A 21,610-nucleotide genomic window follows, 5' to 3' on the forward strand; every position below is an offset into this window, starting at 1 on the left:
TCTCCTCTCCTATTACATAGGGATGAGAGGAACTTTGACTGATTTCATAAGAATCCTATGAGTCCCTTGATCCTTTTCAATGCATTCAAACAATGCTTGATCTTCGGAGACTTTTCCATAGATATCAATGACTTCTCTTCTGGGGAATATATCTATCCTCCTTTCTTATGCAAGGAATTTCGATGACCCAACCAATTTATAGATCTCCTTGCAGACACTAAGTCATTTAACCAAACTTGATTATAAAATGAAAGATACTTACTTGACAAGTGAAGATGAACTCTTCTACTTGATCACTTTGATGATGGTTGAAGAAGATTTATTAGAGCTTCCTCTTGGATGATCTTCTTTCAGATGAAAACTTTCTTCAATAGGAAAAGGTTGCTCCCTTTGATGAGGATGATTTGTTGCTTCTTTGGATGATCTTCTTCTAGGGCAAGGAGATGATCCTTGATTGCTTTTATAACCTTGAATATGACAATGCCTTCTTGCCTTCAATATGGTTTTCCTTCTTTTGTAGTGTAGGTAAGAACTTCTTCTAGGGTCTCTACTTTCTCCAAGATGATGTGATCTTCATTTTTGAGGTCCTGCGAGCTACCTTGCTTTGTAGACAACTCAATGAGGGTCTTAGTGGCCTTTTGATGATGATTACAGAGACAAAATCTCTTGTTGTTGTTCATTGCTTCTTCGATCTAGGGTTTGATCCTTCAATGTAGATATTGATATCCTTCAACTTTCTTTGGTGCCCTTCTCAGACTTGATCCTTGAATGTCTCTTTTCTACCCTTCCTTTGACTTCAGCACCTTAGCTCTGATACCATGTTGAAGAATCTATGGAAAATTAATTTAATGAGATTCTTCTAGCCATTAACTATTTGTAACGTATTTTAAATTTTTCTTATTATCACAATCTTCTTATTATTATTAGAGTGTGTCCTATTAATTCATCAAATAGTTACCAAAACAAAAGAGACATGAACACAAGATGTTGGCTTTCTTCCAATGCCAAAAACTCTCACTTTTTGAGAGGAAAACCCGCACAAAATTCTTCTTATAGGTATTCCAATTGATGAATACCAAGACCATGACCCTTGACCTATTAGGCCACTCCAAGACCAAAACACCAATCCTCTTCTTTGTCACTGCTGAGATCATCATCATTGTTGCAACATTGAGGCCATCACTACTGCACCACAGAGATCTTCATGACTATTGCAATATCAAGGCCATCACTGAGATCATCAATGTTGCAACACTATTGCACCTTCATAGAGATCTTTGATCATAACAATGAGATCTTATACTGAGATATGTACATATAGGAGTGTTGCATCTAGATGACCTTCCATCAAGATCATGACTATGTCTATATGATTACTTCTATGTCAAGATTATAATTGTATTTAGAATGTATGTTGAGACATGTATGCTGGGAAAGAGTGTCTCACTGTGGGATCACTGATATCCTCATCATCTGAGACTATGACTATGCCTAGAGAGTATGTCGAGAGTGTATTACTGAGAGATCTTCATCACACATATGTCGAGACTGTGACTGTGTCTTAGTATGCTAAGACAATGCTTATTAATATTATGAGGAGGTCGAGACATCACCTCTGTATGAAACACTGAAATACTATACTCATCCAAAAATTTTGAACTATTGTACTTGTCTGATATTTCAAAGGATCCAAGTTCCTACTTGTCTTGTAATGCAGATCTTACACACCTATTTATATTAGTTAGTCTCCATAATAAGTCAACATGAGAGAGGGGACCGTTGTGTCTCATTATTTGAGCTGACATCACTGATTTTTACATTGTTTGGAGGTCGACTTCTTCAAGAGGGATTGTGCTTGTCTTTGGAGGGCTATTAGATATTTCTATAGACTTGTATACATTGAATATAGGCTCAAGAAGAGATTCTTCATACATGACATTGACTCTTTGACTTATTAATAAATCCTAAGGCTCTTAATGGGAGCCACTGACAAATAAACCTTTTTCTCATGAAACCCATGCAGCAAGGCATATAAAAATAATTTTATTTCTTTTATTTCATCATTTACAAAGATCATGTCATTATGAAGACTGAACCTAGTTACACTTTCTTCAACAGAATCCTCACTGTCAATCCCCTCTTATACCATACAAAGTGAGAGGATAATCTCTCTAGAGTGCTCACATGGATTTACATAAAAAAAACCATGATCCTCCATGCGAAAACATCAATAAGGGTGTTAGTTTATATGGAAAATGCACCCATTTACAATGCAATTTAACTAGTAAACTTACAAAAAAACACCATTTGCAAGTTACCATAATTTTTTTCTTTATCCCCAAGCAAGCCTTCACCTTATGACTCCACAATCCCATGGCCACTTACAATAAAATAATACGCTTCACAATCCAACGATGAATAAAAAATATGTATAATAACTAGCATGGACCATGAGAAGCCAAGAAATAATACTTATAATACTTTTTTTTTGTTTCTTTATCATCAAGGCATAAGAAGAAAAACTTATAGTTGATGCATTAAGCTCCCATTGGGATTAATCATATGAAAGGACACTAAATAAAGACCCAATGACTCATTCATAAGTTGCTCTCATATGCACGATCTCGCCTTCATCTCCCTAAGTCACAATGGGAAAAACTCCAACATCGACTGATATGGACTGCATCACCTTGAATATGGCTTGGTCATTCTTTATTACATTACGTTTTATAGTGAATCCCACCTTGCATCCATTTCAGTACAGACTCCATACATGAACCAGAAACAAAGAGCCATCATGGGTGTTCTCTTTGTGAGACTCCATAGCACTCCTTAGCAAATCATATTGTATTTCCTTGAATTGCAGTGAACCGAGGAAAATATTCAACAGGTTTGCATCCTTATCTTGCTTGCTAGAATGTGTAGACCCATATGTATTGAGAATATATAGTTATAAAATATTCTTCCAATAAAGCGCATTGACAAGATTATTCAAAAGAACACTCATAGGGTTTTCAACCACATTTTTTAACCTAATAGTATAATTGTGCTCAATGTCATCTTGTCCATCGTCAAAGGCATAGCACCAATACGTTGTAGCTACTCTTACAAGACCTTGAATCCTACAGATTGTGCATAAAGACACCCATTGATGCACTCTATAAATTTCCTAAGCTCATGAATCAACAATGTTTATCTTTTACATTAAACTAAAATATAATGGAAAATTGTGCATTGCAATGGCGTCATCAAGAACGCAGGTCGTTCCAGAGACCCAGTGCAACAATGTCTAAGTGTATTAGAAGGGAAATGATAGCAGAGAAGCTTCAAGCATTGGACATTTTCTCAATGCAAAGGAGGACAAAGGATCAACATTATGATGGCTCACTTAGGCTAAGCGTTACTCAGTTCAGTATTGTTCAAGGTAGGAGCAGCGCATTTCACGAACAATGGCAAAGTGAACATTGGAATATGAGTTGATACTATGTTAGAGAATTAGAGAAATGGCAAAAAAGACCAAGGGTTTCAATATTTAGCAGAGTGGCACATATGACCAATTTAGAGAGGCAAATTTGATAGGTTCCTGGGAAAAACCTTCTCTAATACTACTATTGGAATGAGCAACCAAATATGAATGATAAGCATGAATTTCTTTATCATTCACAAAGAATTTACATATAGATACGTTATGTAATCTTTGGATTAATCTTCCAATGTCTCTTGGACTCCTCGTGATGGTTCACCTTCCACACCATAACCCTTAGCAGATTAGATGTCAAACAATACCCCAAGGGTAAGTTAACGTGGTTTTATCTTTATCTTTAGGTGCAACCTATTTTATTATAACCCCTAAACCTGTCAATAAATGAAAAGAATTTCTTAATATATTGAATATCAAAGACTTGATCAATAAAAGGCAATGGGAAGTGGTCCTTTTGAGTGACCTTATTGAGCTCCCTATAGTCAACAAAAATTCTCCATTCGTTGTTCTTCTTGACACGACGACAAATGGGGACACCCACTAGTTGTCAGTGATTGGATAGATGAAATTTACATTCAATAGTTTTTTAAGTTCTTCTTAAACAATATCCTTCAAGGTTAGGTTCATTCTCCATTGTAGTTGTCGGACAGGATGGATTCCATCCTTCAAATAAATATGATGAGTATATAAACTAGGATGAATTCCTTTCATATCGGTCTAATCCCATCAAAACCTTGTGTGTTCTTCCACAACAATTGAATCAACTTTTTTGTCAGCTTAGGAGATAGATTATGGTTAAAATTTAAAGTCTTTTTGGGCTGAATTTCACTTGAGACACTCTAAATATTTGGGGCACTCGATATCCTTTCTATGATAAGATCATTAATGACAACATTCTAACTAGGCCCATTCATTATATAATTTAAAAGATGGGATATTGGTTGAGTAATAGCAGAGGAATTACTAATAAAATTGTGAATAGTGCCATCCTTTGTTTCATTCTTAAAAGGCAGGGCCTTCCCAATAGTGAGGAGTGCCCATGCATCATCCCCTTCTGGTTCAAATTCAGAATAAAGAGGGTTTTCATAGTCAACACTTGGTTTGGTTGGAGGGTAGAGGACGAGATTCTTTGTGAAATTTCCATCAAACATTGCCTTAAAACTTGATCTGCAACTAATGAATGCATTTGTGATGGCTGACCATGGTCTTCCCAAGATCATGGATTATCATCCTAGGTGTTTCGTAGGATATTACCTAGGAAATAAGCTAGATATTCCCAACAGTCTACTGAAATGACCTCATCTTCTAAAATTCCCTCCAACTGAATTTTGAACCATTATCAACTAGTTCTAGTATAGTAGGGGTTGGTCTCAAATTGGTGAATCCAAGCAAATCAAAATTTTCTCTAGTCATTACATTTATTGTAGTGCCCAAATCAACCAACGCATTTTATTTAATATGGACTGTTACTGTCAGATTCCCTAGGTCATCATATTTGGTATGTGGAGCTTCATCCAACATGCTAACAATTTTCCCACCACATGGATAGTGGGAGAATCTTAGGGCTTCATACCAAGTTTCTTAACACAAATTTCCCTTATTGCTTTTATATAGATCAAGACATATCAGATTGCTTGGAGTAATGGAATTTGGATGTGAAAAAATTCCATCTCCTTTAGGAAATGATACTGAGGTTGTGGAGTAGTCTTGACTATAGTTAATCTCTCTAGATAAGGTGGATTCGAAGGAGTCTCAATGTTGACAACAACATTAGTTTTTACAAGTCCAACAATAACAACAAAATCAACTATTGTAGGAGTTTCAACAATAATAGTAGTGCCAATTGTTATAGTGGTCTCAATAGTAATAGTTTCACTAGTTATATGGGTTTCAACATGTTGTCTTTCTAATAATCCTTGTATTGGAGTTTCTTCCCTAGGTGATTTCTCTTCTTTTTATTATATAATGACAAGGAAAACTCTTAGATTTACTATTCTCCCCTACTGCAAAAATACTTATTTACATCCAACAAGGGAAATACAGTAACTAGGATAAATGGGCACTTCAACTTGTTTCACTGCCTTATTATTTGGATTAGTATTACTTTCTATAGGTAGTTGGGGTCACAGAGGGGGATTACTCATTAGTGTATTAGAAGGAAGTTACAGTTGTTGCTACTGCATGGGTAATTGTATAGGAAATTGTCTTGGAAAATAGGTTCCACGCCATCCTTGTGGTCATGAAAATGGTTGATTTGGAGGGGAAGGCCGCTAGGGCTAACGCACTGGGTACTGAACCAAGGGAGGATTAGAAAATTCTCAAGGGATTGTAGAATATTGCATTTGTTAATGAACCTGTTGAGGATTATACATAGAGTCGAGGTATTTAAAGAAGATGATGGATCTTGAGCCATACCTGGTTTTCGATCTTGTCATGGTTTCTTAGAGCCAATGAAATATGCTAATTCAAATTATTTTCCTGATTCCTTGAATATTTCTTTTAACCTTGGAAACAATGGGAAGTTTCATGTAGAATGTTCTTACTCACAGACGTTACATATCTCCACATTACGAAGAGGGCATTCTCCATTACGAAGAGGGCATTCTCTAAGGGGTTCTTCTTCCCACAGTTGGGGCAGAATATAAATAGAGTTTTCTTAGCTTCAATCTGCTTCTATTTCACTTGTAACATATCTAACTGAGTATATAGAGAACTAATAATATCGATTTTGACCTTGTCAAATAGATTACCAACTTCTACTGTTTGTACCTCGCCATTAGCTGATTTTTGTATTTTAGCATAGGCATCTCATGCCAAATCCTTGGATCTTTTGATCCTCTTGAGATCCTTAAATAAAGTGAAACTATATCAACATAGGGTTCCTTTGATGTCTCCCTTTTCCATGAGGTTCAACATGTCTAGACAATCATCCCTCATTCTATGAATCATAATTATCATCAAAATAGCTTTATCCAAATCACTATGCTTGGACCTTTATTAGTTGTATTGAAGGTTCTCGTTTAAGTCTTCCAAGCTCTTATCCTCCCTCTAGGACATTCTAAACAGTTCATCCCTTTGATCCCTAGTCCAACAATAATCTTGACACTTTTCTAAAAAGGTTTTCTTCATGCAATCCCAAGAAGAAATAGATGCACCACCAAGTCCCATGAACCATCTTAATGCAACTCCCTTCAACGTGGAAGGAAACAATTTTTATTTATGGGCATCTGAGGTGTAATCACAACTCCAACAAAAAACATTGAATTTGAAGAGAAAAGTATGTTGATCCTCATTGGTTGTGCTCTGAAAATTTGGGAGGGTTGGCAAGGTAATGTTCTTCATTAGAGCTTATCCCTAAATGTTCCCGATAGGGAACTCAAAAGTGGTAATTGTGTCATCCATCATCTTATTATTCCACAAGATCTGAGGATTCTGCAAAATTGTTTCAAGTATTCGTTGTTCCCTTGGTTGTGAAAGGTTTTCTAGTGGTTTCTTAGGTTGTTTTACAACAGTTCTTGAGTCTGGAATAGAATGATCAAGAGGTTGCTTATTTTCTGTACTTAATTCTTGATACTCCAAATTTTCTTTGTCTATACCTCACTGTCCTTCTAACAAATCTTGGTATTCACCTTCTTTTGACACAAATGATTCAAAAATCCTTGGACTTGCTTCTAAGGTAGAGGGTTTGCAAGATTCTTTCTCCCAAATATTTGCTTCCAACACAGATGACCCTTGAGATTCTATCCCTTGAGGAATAGTTCCAACAATAGATAATTTATGGGATCCTGCTTTTAAAAAAAATTCTTAGGGCATATGATTTTTCCTTTGATTTTGAGATCAGTTCCTGAACCAATGTTACTCATCCAAAGTCTTGATTTTTCCTTCCTTCACCCCCTCTTCTTCTTGCACAAATAGTAATTTTGGAGGCATTGTATTTTCCTCCTTCTTTATTCATGAAACCTATGTGTCCTAACTCTATATTATGCCAAACCCTTTTTATTCTATCGAAGCAATGTGTAGGTTCTTACCTCCCATCTTACAATCTTATCACCTCATAGCCAGGATCACTTCTAATGCACTATATTTCAGTAAAGCATCCAAAAAAAAAAACCAATGTTGGTTATTCTTGTGCACCTTTAATAACCTCCCCAAAAACAATGCCAAAATGTTGGGAAATTTAAGTGTTTTTAATAAAACAAATTAATTGCTCTCACGTAAATTGTCAAACAAGGTAGGTCTTTTTATTTCACGGTTATCAAGTGTTATATATGTAGACAACCACTGATACCTAATGTTGATTAGTACCTAATTATTTATGATAACATGGCACCCAATCAAACCAAAAGTTGTTGTAATTCATCACTCTTGCAAGAATGGAAAATAATTCAATAAAAGCATCACTATCAAACCCCGCTTGCATAAAAATAACATTATGCATGCAATGCTGGAAATGAAATCACACTTGCGGAATAAAATGACACTCATCTATTCTAGATTACTCTTGTAAGTAAAGGAAATAGAACTCCCTGAATCAATTGCACAAAACCATTCAATCACTACCATTAAGAAAATCATAATCAACCATTCATTGTCTAAATAACATACTATAACAGATGTAATGGAAACCAATTAACATTTTGTATTGATAGCGAATTATAAAACTATAGTATAAATTGAACAGTGACAACACACATTTGGTAAGGATCGATCAAGGGTAACTATACTAACACACGAGCAATCTATATCAGATATTATGCAAACTAGTTCAACCAACAATAATGGAAATGTATCGACGAGAATCTGGAACAGTGATAATTGAAATTATAACGAGAACTGAATTAACATGGTCTGTAATTAATTTAAAGTAAAATTACTATTCTACCTCTATAACATAGCAATCCCTACTAAAGAGGAGGTCCATTCCTCCTTAGTTGGGAGTCGGTAATCACAGCCCACTGGCTAGCACAAGAAACCACAAACCCATAAAATATTGTGTTACTTTGAGAGATAAAATACAATATGCACAATGAGGCAGAAGGTTTTTTCTTCCTATCTAATCTTGGTACCAAAATCAGCCATGAGAATCTCTTGACTCTCAAGCTATTCAAACTAAGAGTCTTTTCTTAAAAAATTACAACAATTTACTGGAAATAAAAGTAAAGCCATAACAATATCTTATTTTGGTGAGTGACTAAAATGGAGGATTGCAATTGTTATAGTTGAATTGGTTGAATTTCCAAGAGAAGTGAAATCCTTGTTGGCACATTGGTCGTAGTTGACCTAGCCAAGTAGCAACACCTGTATCAACTCTCAAAAATGGCATAGAGAAAATAGAGTGTACATTGGCATAGAATAGAGAAGCATCATCAAAGTATCGGCAAAACCTAGCTTAGTGTGGCAACATTGCAAAAACCATAGAAGAGAAACATAACATCGTCTAGGAAAAAGAGAGTAGCAACATCCTAACAAGCCAGGTCATCCTATAAACATCCTTCTTGTCACTTTGTATGTAAAGTTACACCGAAAGAAATATCCTCTCATCAAATAGAAGAAAAAATGCACAAGGTACTGTGACATGAGGGAATATCATACTTTGGTCAAAAATGTAATTAACGGAGTAAAAGGATGCAGTTGTAAAGGTGAAAGTGATCGAAATGGTAAGGAAATAATGGTGAAAAAGATGTCAATTCCTAGATCCAACATAGGGTACAACAAGTGAAAAAAAAATGAACATCATCTATCTAACCAACAAATTGTTAGGGTAGTTCAGGTAAATTAAACTTAGTCAAGTTACTGGTGATTCTCGAGCTCCAAGTTTATGAGAACCAATGGTTTTTCCCATGGTATTCATCTCTAATGTATTCTATTTAAAGGTGGAAAGACTCCGCGTTAGTTAGTCCTAGTGACCATTGTAATCCTAGCAACGATGTCATTAGACACCACCATTTCTCTCAATGTTTTGTGATCCTAACAACTAGTATTAGATCCAAAGGTGGACATACCATAGTTTTGGTTAAATTTGTTGTGTGTTAATGAGATCCTTGTAAATATCATAGCTAGAGTTGAGCATTGAAGGCCTAGTAGAATATGCAGAAGGTTGATCTTAAGTCCAAGTTGAAAGCTAAAGAAAGATGTGAAAAGGGAAAAATTGAGATCCACATAGCAATTGTAGTGGGTGGCATGGTAGGTTGGGCCAAGGAGAGCATCAAGATGATAGTGAATTTGATAATTGAAACTCAAATAAAGATAATGAGTTGAACAATGAGGACAATGTGTTTGTGGATGATCCCATGATGAAAGTGATCGATAGTTATGTAAGGAGGAAAGTAACAAGAAATCCCAAGTCAGCATATGGATCAGCATAGCTAGAGATGTAGCAAAAGAGTGGTTGTATGGATGAGAAAATAGAGATAGACTCAATGGTTTTAGGATAATGAAGGAGTCAATGTGTGATGAGAGCCACAATGGTGTGTGAACACCCTAAGGGTTTTGGTCCAAAGCAGGGGTATTTTAACAGATAGTTGTAAGACTTGTTGTCCAAGAATACATGTTGCATAGGAGTACAGATTGTTATAAGGCCTTAAGACTTTGAGCAAGCATATATGTAGTGCAGTGTCACATGGATTCATCAACTTGTGGAATGGACCACTTGAATAGGTACTAGGGTGGCATGTGTACTGGTATCCTAGCTTGAGGGGGGGAATGTGAGATCTCAAATGAGATGGTTGATGAATTATCAGAACCAAGTTAATCTCCTCGAGTCGAGTTTAAGGGGAGGATTGTTAGGGTAGTTAAAGTAAACTTGACTCAGTCAATTTACCGACAATTCTCAAGCTTCAAGTTTATTATAACCCATGGTTTTTCCCATGGTGTTCATCTCTAATGTAGCTTATTTAAAGGAAAAAAACTCCATGTTAATTGTTCACGATGACTAATGGGATCTATTGAAGTTTGTAGCTCGAGAAAGTACTTCTGCACAAGCCCAAGTGTCTAAGCGTACAGAAGTCGCCCACAAGATATCCTTAGGATACTTGCTCTAGGTTGAGCAAGTTTCTTTGTAACATAGGAAAAATCACATATTAATATGTTGACTTATTGAGCTAAAGGGATCTTAAGAAAAGTAAATTAATTTATTATCTTAACCAATGACCTCAATTAAGGCGAGATCTAATCTTGAACATCAATCACTTTGAGATTAGGGTTAGGGTTAGGGATTTAACTCAATGTAAAGTTGTAAAATCAAGGCTATAGAGAGTGAGAAGACACATCATACAACAACACTAACCTCAGGAGTATGAACTCTAAAGTGTCAGGTCCAAGGGATTGTAGAGAGGCTATAGATACAAATGTGCAAAGAAGATCGAGCATCGATATAGGGAAGATCTATTGGATCAGATCCAAGCTTATTTTGTACTCTATAATTTCTCAATTGTGACATTATCCCAGGACGGGAGCCCAAGTAGGTTCATATTAATTTATTAATGAATAACTATTGATTGAGAAAAAAATTATGTGTCATATGTGATTGAGATTGGTTGTGTAATTGTGCCTCTGCTAATTTTGTTAAGAACTTAGTTGTGTGTTTATTAAGTAAGTTTTGTGTCAGAAAATTCCAGGTGTTGATTCTTGAAAACTAACAGGATCTAGACAATGGTTTCTTTAGACATAACCACTTCTCTCAATGTTTCATGATCTCTAGTGTGTACTCTTGCTTCCCCACCTAATCATCCATTAACTCCATCTGTTGTGTGTAGACATGAAGAAGGAAAACTGGGATTCTCAAAGAAGGGATAGACATGTACCAAAAATCCATTCAATTTAGATCATTTCAAATACCTAAATATGAATTTCATAAGCCCTTCTTTGAAATGGTTGAAGACAATTGTCGCTTGCATCTTAACCTCCAATAAATACTTGTGGTTATTTCCTAGGAGCATGACCTACAAAACATAATCTCATAAATAAATGCCCAGGATAAACGTTATAGTAAAGTTTAATATTTTGTTTGCAAAATATTGAAATTCAAACCTTGATATCCCGTTCTACTATGCCAACATGATCATTAGTTGTGTAGAAGGATACACCTCTACATCACTCAAAGTGTCACTGAGATTCTAATGGTATTCTCTTTAGCAAGCATGCAATGCCACATCCTCTTGTATTTTGTGTCTTGAATAGGTTGGCCATTGATTTCATCATCTTGTAGTAATGAAATGAGTCTACTACTATCCGTGGGGAATCATAGGTTTTCGACGAGGTCTAGCCTCAACCATGGATAGTTACCCATTTTTATGCCAAAGAAAGAGGTATTGCAGCTCCCCCCTACAAGGATTTCCTTTAAGATACCCTTTCTCTAGTCCCAAATTTTCACACATATTTTTGAAACTCTTTCTGCTAATCGCTTCACTTCCTTTGCAAATTCCTCCATCATTTGCCTGCAATATCCACTGCAACGTTAATGTAGAAATAACTCGAAATTTGCAGTTGCAAATGAATTCAGACTGGAAACAATAGACACAAATTTCTTCTACTCAATATGTGGAAGGGAAAACATATAATAGAAACACATACAATCATTCAATCACAATGAACATAGTATTTTTACTAGGGAACCCAACTGGGAAAAACCCCTCCTCTGTTTGTATTATATCATATGAGAAAATTGATCTATTAAAATGACAACTTCAATCCTTGAAGCTCAACCTGCAATGCAATATTGATCTGTTTCTCCTGAGTCTACTTAGGAAATTACTTAGCCAAATCTAGGTCTCCTACTCCAATTTCTTTGCATAATTTCTGAGAAAATTAACTCCTAAAGAATAGGGAAAGCTCATATTTGCTTGCGCAATTCCCAAGAGAAAAGCCTCACTTGCTACATGCAAACATTGTACACCCACTAGTATACAATAATGATTATATTGATGTCTTTTCCTCCACTCAACTAGGCAATTCGAATTTCATGCATGACTATGGCTCTTTTTAGTAAATTGACTAGTTAACTGAAAGATCGGTGAGTTAACAACAATTACAACTACTCAACTGAACTCGTATTGACTCTATTCATGACTAGATCTCAGATAAGTGAGTTTCACTAACCAAAACTCCACTAGATTACTAGATATTGGCAATCAACTCATGCACAACTATACTTCTTGCCCACAAACTTGAATTGACTGATTTAACCAAGTGGCTTAGCCACGTCATTCCTACTAACTACAACTCAAGTCATCCTGCTAATGTGGAAATTCAAATTTCTCCATTCAACTAAGGCACAAGTCAAACGAAGCCTTTTCATTCTATAATATAACACTCCCCCTTAGCAAGAAAAGGTTTCTTAAACACCCCAATCCTGCTCATGTGGAACTCAAATTTGCCTCTTGACAAAACCTTTGTCAAGATATCTGCATCCTGCTCCTTTGTAGGAATGCACTATAACACAACTAATGCTCCCTTTCACCATTGTTGTTGTTACTGCAATAACTGCAACTGAGAAGCATCCAAAAGATTGAATCAGTTGTGTCTTTATGTTGCCACTGTCTCCCAAGATCAGACTACATACTGTGGGCCCGTGTAGCAAGAGTAATGATCCATGAGAATAGTATACTACCATTGTTGTTGCTCTCCTATGGACCTTGCCCAGCTCTTTGCAACTTTGGTACTAAGGCTCTACATCACCTCACCTTACACTTGGAGGTATGACTACATACACGGAAAAATATACCTCTAGCTTGTAGATATTTTCAACTCGAACACCAATTTGTTTTACTTGTCCAATAGAAACATGCTTCAAATATGCCTTCCCTCTACTGAAAACCACATCATATCCTTTGTCTTCAAGTATAGCGACAGAAACTAGATTTTTCTTTAGACCAGGCACATGCATTACATCCTTTAAGTGAAGATGGGAGCCTGACTCCCCTTAAAGGCGACAATGCCAATCCCTTTGGTACTATACCTTCTATCATCTCCAAGCTCTATGTATAATTTGAGTCCTTCTCCTCTAAGTTGCTAAAGAAATCATTATTTCATGTCCTATGAAATGAAGCACCAGAGTCTAGGTACCACTCACTCCCTCTTATTATGCTTTTCATGCAAGTAATGAGGGTGAAATCCAACTCGAATTATGATGTGAGAGCATATCCTCCTGCTGTTGTTGCAAGTTCCTTACTGGATTTCTTATGTGGGCACTTGGTTGCATAGTGTCCATACTCATGGCAATGAAAGCATTTAATTTTATTGAGGTATTTCTTCTTGCCATGGTTCTGGTTGGATTCTGCCTCGCCTTGGGCCTTCTTGCCTTTGGCATTCTTCCCTTTGCCAACTAGAGAAAAGTCTTCTTCCTCATCAATTCTAGATGAGACTCCATCACTAGTGTTTCTTCTAATCTCCTCCTGCACCAGGTTATACCAAAGTTTCTCCCAATTTGGGAGCTTGTCTCTTCCATTAATTGAATCCTGATAGTTGTGCCAAGACTTCGAAAGACCAAGGAGTGTTAAGCTCACTAGTTCAGATGGTGGCATATTCTCTCCAACTCCTCCAAGTTCATCTTTGATCTGAGTGAATCTGGATAGGTACTAAATAATGGTTTCATTTTTCTACATTTGAATGTTCCCGAGTTTATCTTTCAATACCAATTTCATGACATCATTGTTGCTTTCGAATAACTCTGTGAGGGTTTTCCTCATTGCATAAGCAGTTTGCTTGCCATGCAAACTCAAAACCACATGGTCTCTGACTCCCTCCAGGATAATCCTCTTGCCTTCTGTTGTGCATTTGATGTTGTTCGTTTCGGAATATCAGTTTGGGTGGTACACCAATACTCCATTGTCATCCAACACAACTTCCACTCTGTCTTTCTAGGCTATGAAATTTGAAGTGCCTCCAATGTATACTCAAGCCTTAATCCATAGAAAGGCATTGCTCCTACACTGAAGAAATATTTGCACCACCAAACTCTGTTATTTGAAATTTCTCTAAGGGAAGATCAGGAACCTTGTTTCTATGTAGATTTCAATAGCTTTGATACCATGTCGAAAGTAGTTGCTAATGAATTCAGACTGAAAACAATAGGCACAAATTTCTTTTATTCAATCAACGGAAGGGAAAACATACAATAGAAACACATGCAATCATCCAATCACAATGAACACAGTGTTTTTACTGACGAACCCAACTAGGAGAAAAACCTCTTCTGTTTGTATTATATCATATGAGAAAATCGATCTATTACAATGACAGCTTCAATCCTTGAAGTTCAACTTGCACTACAATATTGATCTCTTTCTCTTGAGTCTGCTCTGGCAAATACTTAGCCAAATCTAAGCCTCCTACTCCTATTTCATTGCACAATTCATGAGAAAATTAACTCCTAAAGAATAGGGAAAAATCATATTTGCTTGCGCAATTTCCAAAAGAAAATCCTCACCTGCTACATGCAAACAATGTACATTCACTAGTATACAATAATGATTGCATTGATGCTTTTTTCCTCCACTCAACTAACCAATTCGAATTCCATGCATGACTAGGGCTATTTTTAGTAAATTGACTAGTTAACTAAGATATCAGTGAGTTAACAACAATTACAACTACTCAATTGAACTCCTACTGACTCTATTCATGACTAGAACTCAGATATCTGAGTTTCACTAACTATAACTCCACTAGATTGTTATATCTTAGCAATCAACTCATGCACAACTCTACTTCTTGCCCACAAACTCGAATTGACTAATTTAACTAAGTGACTTGGCCATGTCACTCTTACTAACTGCAACTCAAGTCATCCTGTTGATATGGAAATTCGAATTTCTCCATTTGACTAAGGCATAAGTCAAATGAAACATTTTCTTACTACAATTTAACAATTATTTAATATAATTTTTGTCAAAGTTACCATTTAAAATAATCACTGCATAGCAAACTCATTCATCAAGTATCATCTCCCAACAACATCAATCGCAGTATTGATTAATATATTTCTAGTCAAAGTTATCGTTTCATATTATCAATACAATGATTATCAAATTCATTCTATCCAAAATGATCAATATCCTAGGAGTATCAATATTATTATACCTGAAATTGGGAAACAAAGGTAGTGTTCCTTTGTTACTTTTATGCGACAAATCATGGAAGAATAAAATTGTTTCCTCTTCAACATTTACTTTATTGATACTAAAATTCATGCCTTGAGAGAAAGTTCTTTTGGCATGTCCCTTTTCCAAGTGATCACGGTAGGGAAACAATTAAGTTAATGAGATTAAAATATCGTCAAGGGAATAAGGGGAACTTTATAATGTCACATTATTATGGATTTTCTTGCCCATGGTATTGGTGCCCATAGATAATATACATGGTATTTTGTATCCACAAAATGTTTATCCATGGTATTGGGGTGACCAAAAATTATAAAAAGGAGCTCAAGGTCATTCTTTAGGCATGTCTAGATATCTAATGGATTGTTTACTTTAGCTCTTGAAGCTTGCTACCCTGAAGCATGATTTTCTTGGGTGGAATGATTAACCACTTTAGTTTATTAAAATAATAAGACTTCGATAGTGAAAAATCCACCCTAACTAGTCTTGAAAAATCCACCCTAGCTACTCTTTGGAGCCATCTAGTGAAAAATCCACCCTAGCTAGTCTTGAAAGAGGAGCCATCCATGTTTCTCATTGAAAGTCAACGAATTCATTGGAGAGGTCATTGTCAACCATTTATATCTTCGACTATTTGTGCCATCTTGTTGGTTTCTTAACAGGTTCTCATGTATATTCAGATTCATGTTTAATATAATAAAGCTGAGTTTATGTTTAATATAATAAGGCTGAGTTTATTGCTTGTGCTCGATGTCAAACGAGGGTTTCATGTTAAATTATCTACAATATGTTCCACAAAATGTCCTTACATTAATAATTCGCAGAAAATCATTAGCAATGTCATTTTTGCAAAGCATTGGTTTAAAATCTGTAAATGGTAATTATGAAGATTACTATAAAAATTTAGTTTGAGACATTACGGTGGTTTACAGTGGTATCAACTAGTTTTCCTAGCTGCCTGAGAGATTTAGTATTTAGCCGTGGAAGGTTTAATGCAAGTTGAAATTGTTTACCTAAGAGCCAAGTTTGATGTGTGGCTGAATTAGCTCTTATAGGTGCCAAATTAACTCTAGTCGGCGATTTTTTTTTAGCCCAATCCTTTACCCATGGAGCTACCGGGTTGTCAAGGGCCGAATTCCAAGAGTTGGAGTGTTAATTAGGGTCTGCTGAGGCAGAAACCAGGGTGTTGTGCAAGTTGATAGTCTATTTCCAGGCGAATTAATCTGAATAAGAAGGGTCGAAATAGTATTCTGTCGAAGCCAGAGAACCCGTGTGGAGTATCAGACCAAACCACAGGACCAAAATAATTGAATTGGCAGTTGAATCATGCCTCAGGGATTGAGTTAATTAGGGTTCACTGAAGCCAAATGTAGTAGTGCGCATGAGTAGGATCCGGGTTGCATGGACCGAACAACACTATATAAGGGACTGAGTCAATTCGTGGCTCGATTTGTTGGTGCGATTAGTCAGTGCAGCCTCATAGTCGAGGTCGAGTCACATTGCACAGGAATAGTGAATAAATGGAGGCAGAAATTTGTTATTGTTGTGAGACCGAGTCTATCACAGCGTTTAAACCAAAATCAAGGTCGAGGTAACATCCAGATCTTTGTTCAGGTCGAAAATTTTGTGATGGGCAGCGTAAACCATGGATGATGAGGGTTTATTCAAAAGTTAAAAAAAATATCACAGAAGCTAGACTTTGGCCGCATAGAAGAGAGAAATTTAAAGAACGGTGCACGGTGACTGGGGCCTCAGAGTGCGTCTTTGTCGACACGTGGAACCAGCACCACACGGCCCAGAGGAACTGCTCGATTCTCAACTTTGAACAATTGTGTGAACCACCATCAAAAAATTGGTGATTATAAATCGATATCTACTCTAAAGCTGTTGTAAAGGAGAATCGAGAAAAACTAATTATTCTTGATCCCAATTAAAATGAGCCATTGACTATGAATATAAAAAGTGCCCCCACAGAAAGAGTATCTTCCCAATTAACAAGAAGACACGAAGTTGACAAACTCAAGAGATGATAGAATAGTTGACAAATCCAAGAGAAGAAAGAATAATTGAAAGTCTGTTACTGTGGAGAAATTGGAGTCGAATCCGTTAGCTAGAAGGAGCTGATGTTGTGAACAACACATTTAATAACCTGTAGGGGATTCCCCATCTACCAATGGGAGCTTAAATAGATTTGGTGATGGATCTAAACAATTTGCCTAGATAAGGTAAGATAATTATCTTTATGTCTAAACTAATGACCACAAAGTAGGTCAAAGGGATTGTTGAGTACATTGATATATATACAAAGTGGGAAAACTAAACGGTCTCTTATAAAAGATATAATGCATGAAGTAAATCAACATCTGGCCCTAGTGTAGAAGATCCAAGAGCTAATAGGTCTGAGGATCAGACCCATCTCTCCTAACATCTGACACTGAATGAATAACATTGAAGAAACTCAACAGACTTTGTTGGCCCGATGAAGAGCCGATGGCAAGTGCAGACTATCCACTAAATCGTATCCCGGGGGTTCACACGCTGTTGAATGCTGGAGGACCTAGTCTGTCTCCCAGGAACAGATCTGAGACAGAATCGCTGCTGAGATCTAGTGTAGCAGGGTGAGGCCCACTGATCCTCACTGATCTAGAGTCTGCATACGTACTGGTATCAATCGATCTCTTGGTGCCTCTGTCTGAAGGTAGTACTCGGAAAAATGTTGTGATCCTCTATGTGAAGTCTGGTCTAATGAGAGGTGGAAGAATATGAAGAATATTCTGAAAAAAAGTGAATAATGAAGAGGTTTTTATCCAATTTTAAGGAAAGATGGTGCCATTCTAATTTTTGGGGCATAGAACAAAGTTTTAGAATCGCTTAGAGTATTTAGTTCATAGAAAGATAGTCAATTCAACTAATATAATAATGAGCGAGGAATAACACATGATCAATATTTGGTTTGTGTCCGACTTCAAAATTGCTAGAGATCAAAGTCAGGGGTTTCGAATAACTATTATTGCTGGGCACTTCGCTAATCGAAGCCTATTTTAAAATGCCCTCAGGGATTTATGAAGCAAATCAAGCTGTTTGTTATCTGGGTGTTCTAATTATAGTGTCTGTATTTGCATGGATCATTTTCTGTTCCGATTCGATATACTCAAGCCTCAGTTTCAACATATTTATGTAGCTTGGATTATTGGCTCACTAGCTTGGATGGTGAACTCATTGGTTTGTTAATCCCATATCCGCTTTGGAGGGACAATTTTTCTAAAAGTTATTGTGTGGTTCCCTAATCTGTTACCAACAGTAGGTGCCGTATTGAAAACCAGTAACAAGCGATTTTTTGTTCCATTTTTAGTTCTGGCATTCACTTCTTTGGAGGAAGGCGAGGCTTCATTATGTCATCATTACATAAAATGTCGGGATTGAATTGGATATGTGGTAGAGTTCGCTGAGTAGTTCCAGCAAAGACAGTCCTGAGCTCTGATTCGACATTTTTCTTGGCTCTAAGGTTAAAGCTGGTGGACAAAATTCGAGTTATTATGAAAGATGGGGTTTTTACAGCAGCTTTTTAGAGCAAGAGATCAACTTGGACAGTTGGCTGCATCCAAAGATGTCCTTAGTTCATTGGAGGAGGTGACAAGGAAATTACAAATGGCAGGACAACCACCTTCTCAGTTGACTCTAGCAATTATGGTTCCAACAATGATTAACTTGGGTGAGTATAGGCTATTGAGGCATAAAGATAGAAAGATAAGGCTGCTTGTTGCACATTGTCCGAGTGAAGTTTTAAGGGTTACAGTTCCTAAAATCCCTTGTAAGGGAAATATAATGCAGGAATATTTCAGCTGATTGTGGGATGCTTAAAGCCTACTCAGGAGCTACAAAGTATCCCTCTTCAGTAGTACACAAACAAGGCTTGCAGTACCATGAATCCAGATTTGCATAGTCGGGAGATGAGTTGGTATGAGGAAGGATCCGACTACTTCTGGTTTCTTTTACAGGAAAACCGGATCATGAGATAGAGCTTCAATCTATGAGCATTCCAGTTGAAATCAAAGTGGTGCAGCATCAGTATGGTGGAAATTTTCCTTTTGTTGGAATTTATACACAAGGTCTTTGTCAGGGGTTGTTGATAACTAAAGATGATGGAAGGCACATTCCATGGGGGGTTATGGATAATTGCTATTTCAGAACTTAGAAGTCCATTTCAGTTGGGATGGAGGGAGATTATGAGTCGGTATCCCACTAAGTTGATGTTTCCTAGGAGACACTTCTAGCCAAAGGCATAGTGCAACAAGGACCATCACATATTTGGGATGGGAAACTCCCAAATAAGCAAATGGGAGCCAGGTGGATCACGTCGTCACACAACAGAGCTTGTTAGTGAGTCAAGGGTTCATTTGATGTAGATGCAATTTCTCAGATTCAGTCGAAGCAGGATATCATGGGCAGCAGGATCAGATAGATCCTTTGACAGAGTGGTGGGGCGCACCATCCGATTTATGGGGAGCATGGATAACATTATCATCAGTATTTCATCTAGGAGATCAGCAACAAGCAGAGATTGGATATTCCAGTTGGGATGGAACATTCAGAAAACAAGTTTGCCTCTGAGTTGAGGGATGGACACCTACAGGATGACAAGTATACAGTAGAGGACGACATCATACACTGGGTCCCTGAGTCCACACTCAAGGACAAGACTATGAGAGTGGTCCATGCTTCACTATTGGCAGTTCATCCTGACGATTGCCACATTTACAGTCAAGTCAGAGAGGTTTTATGGAGAGGGCCTCGAGGGTGTTATGCCAGGTAATGAGATGAAGTATATGACTTTTCAGCAGAACAAATCGAGGCATGATTGTTCGGCAGGCTTACTATAGGACTTTCCTAATCTAGATCTGGAATTGAGTGTATCTATGGGCCTTATAATAGGCCTAGCAGGGGTGCAGGACTATAGTTACATTGATAAAAAAAATTGACTGGGTGAATGAGTTTGCACATCCTTTCATGATCCCATCGGAGTACAGGCCCCATGAAATGTCTACGTATACTCTCAGCGAGCAGGATAGCAGGATACCCAGTGTGTATTAGCAGGACCTTCGCAAGTGGAATGGAATTGCCATGACATTGTGTCAAGCATAGTATGGAGAGTATGCTGTCTGTTTGGTGGATTGGGTTCCCGAGGAGCAGATGATATAGCGCAACACTGACAACCCCATTGGCACATTAGAAGATATGTCCTTCATATTTACTAGGGGGAGGTCTGAGGGATGGTTAACACTATAGTGGATCCACTTGTGGCCTGATGATACAGTGGCACATTTGGGACCTGGGTACAGTGGCACATTTGGGACCTGGGTATTGATATGCAAATTATGGCAATTGCTCGAGGACAAGTAATTTTGGGGAGGGAGGATTGTCATGTCCTTTTTCCAAATGATCATTATAAGGAAATAATTTAGTGTAGAACCGGGAGAATTTATAAAATCACATTATTATGTATTTACTTGCCCATGGTATTGGTGCCTTTGCATTACTTTCCCATGGTATTGGTACCCATGGAGTGCTTCCCCATTGTATTGGTATCCACAGAATGCTTATCCATGGTATTCCGGTGGCCAAAGATTAGAGAAGTGAGCTCAAGTCATTGGTTAGGCATGTTTGGATATCTAAGGGATTGTTTACTTCAGCTCTGGGAGCTTGTTTAAGGGTTTATAACCTTGAGCATGATTTTTAAAGGTTTATAACTTTAGTCTTTGAGCATGATCTTCGGTGGAGCAGTTACCCACCCTAGTTGATTAAAATAACTAGTCTTTGGGGGTGAAAGACTCCACCCTAGCAAGTCTTAAAAACAGTCATCTAGATTTCTCATTGGACATGTTTAATATAATAAGATTGAGTTTATTCATTGTGCCTACTCTCAAACAAGGGATTCATGTTAAATTGTGTGCATATGTTCTACAAAATGTTCTTACATTAACAATTATTAGAAAATCATTGGCAATTCCATTTTTGCAAAGCGCTGGTTTTA

Source organism: Pinus tabuliformis, chromosome 2_2 (assembly GCF_031772625.1).
Source record: "Pinus tabuliformis cultivar Carrire ecotype Pingquan chromosome 2_2, CPIR1, whole genome shotgun sequence".
Classification (NCBI taxonomy): Eukaryota; Viridiplantae; Streptophyta; class Pinopsida; order Pinales; family Pinaceae; genus Pinus; species Pinus tabuliformis.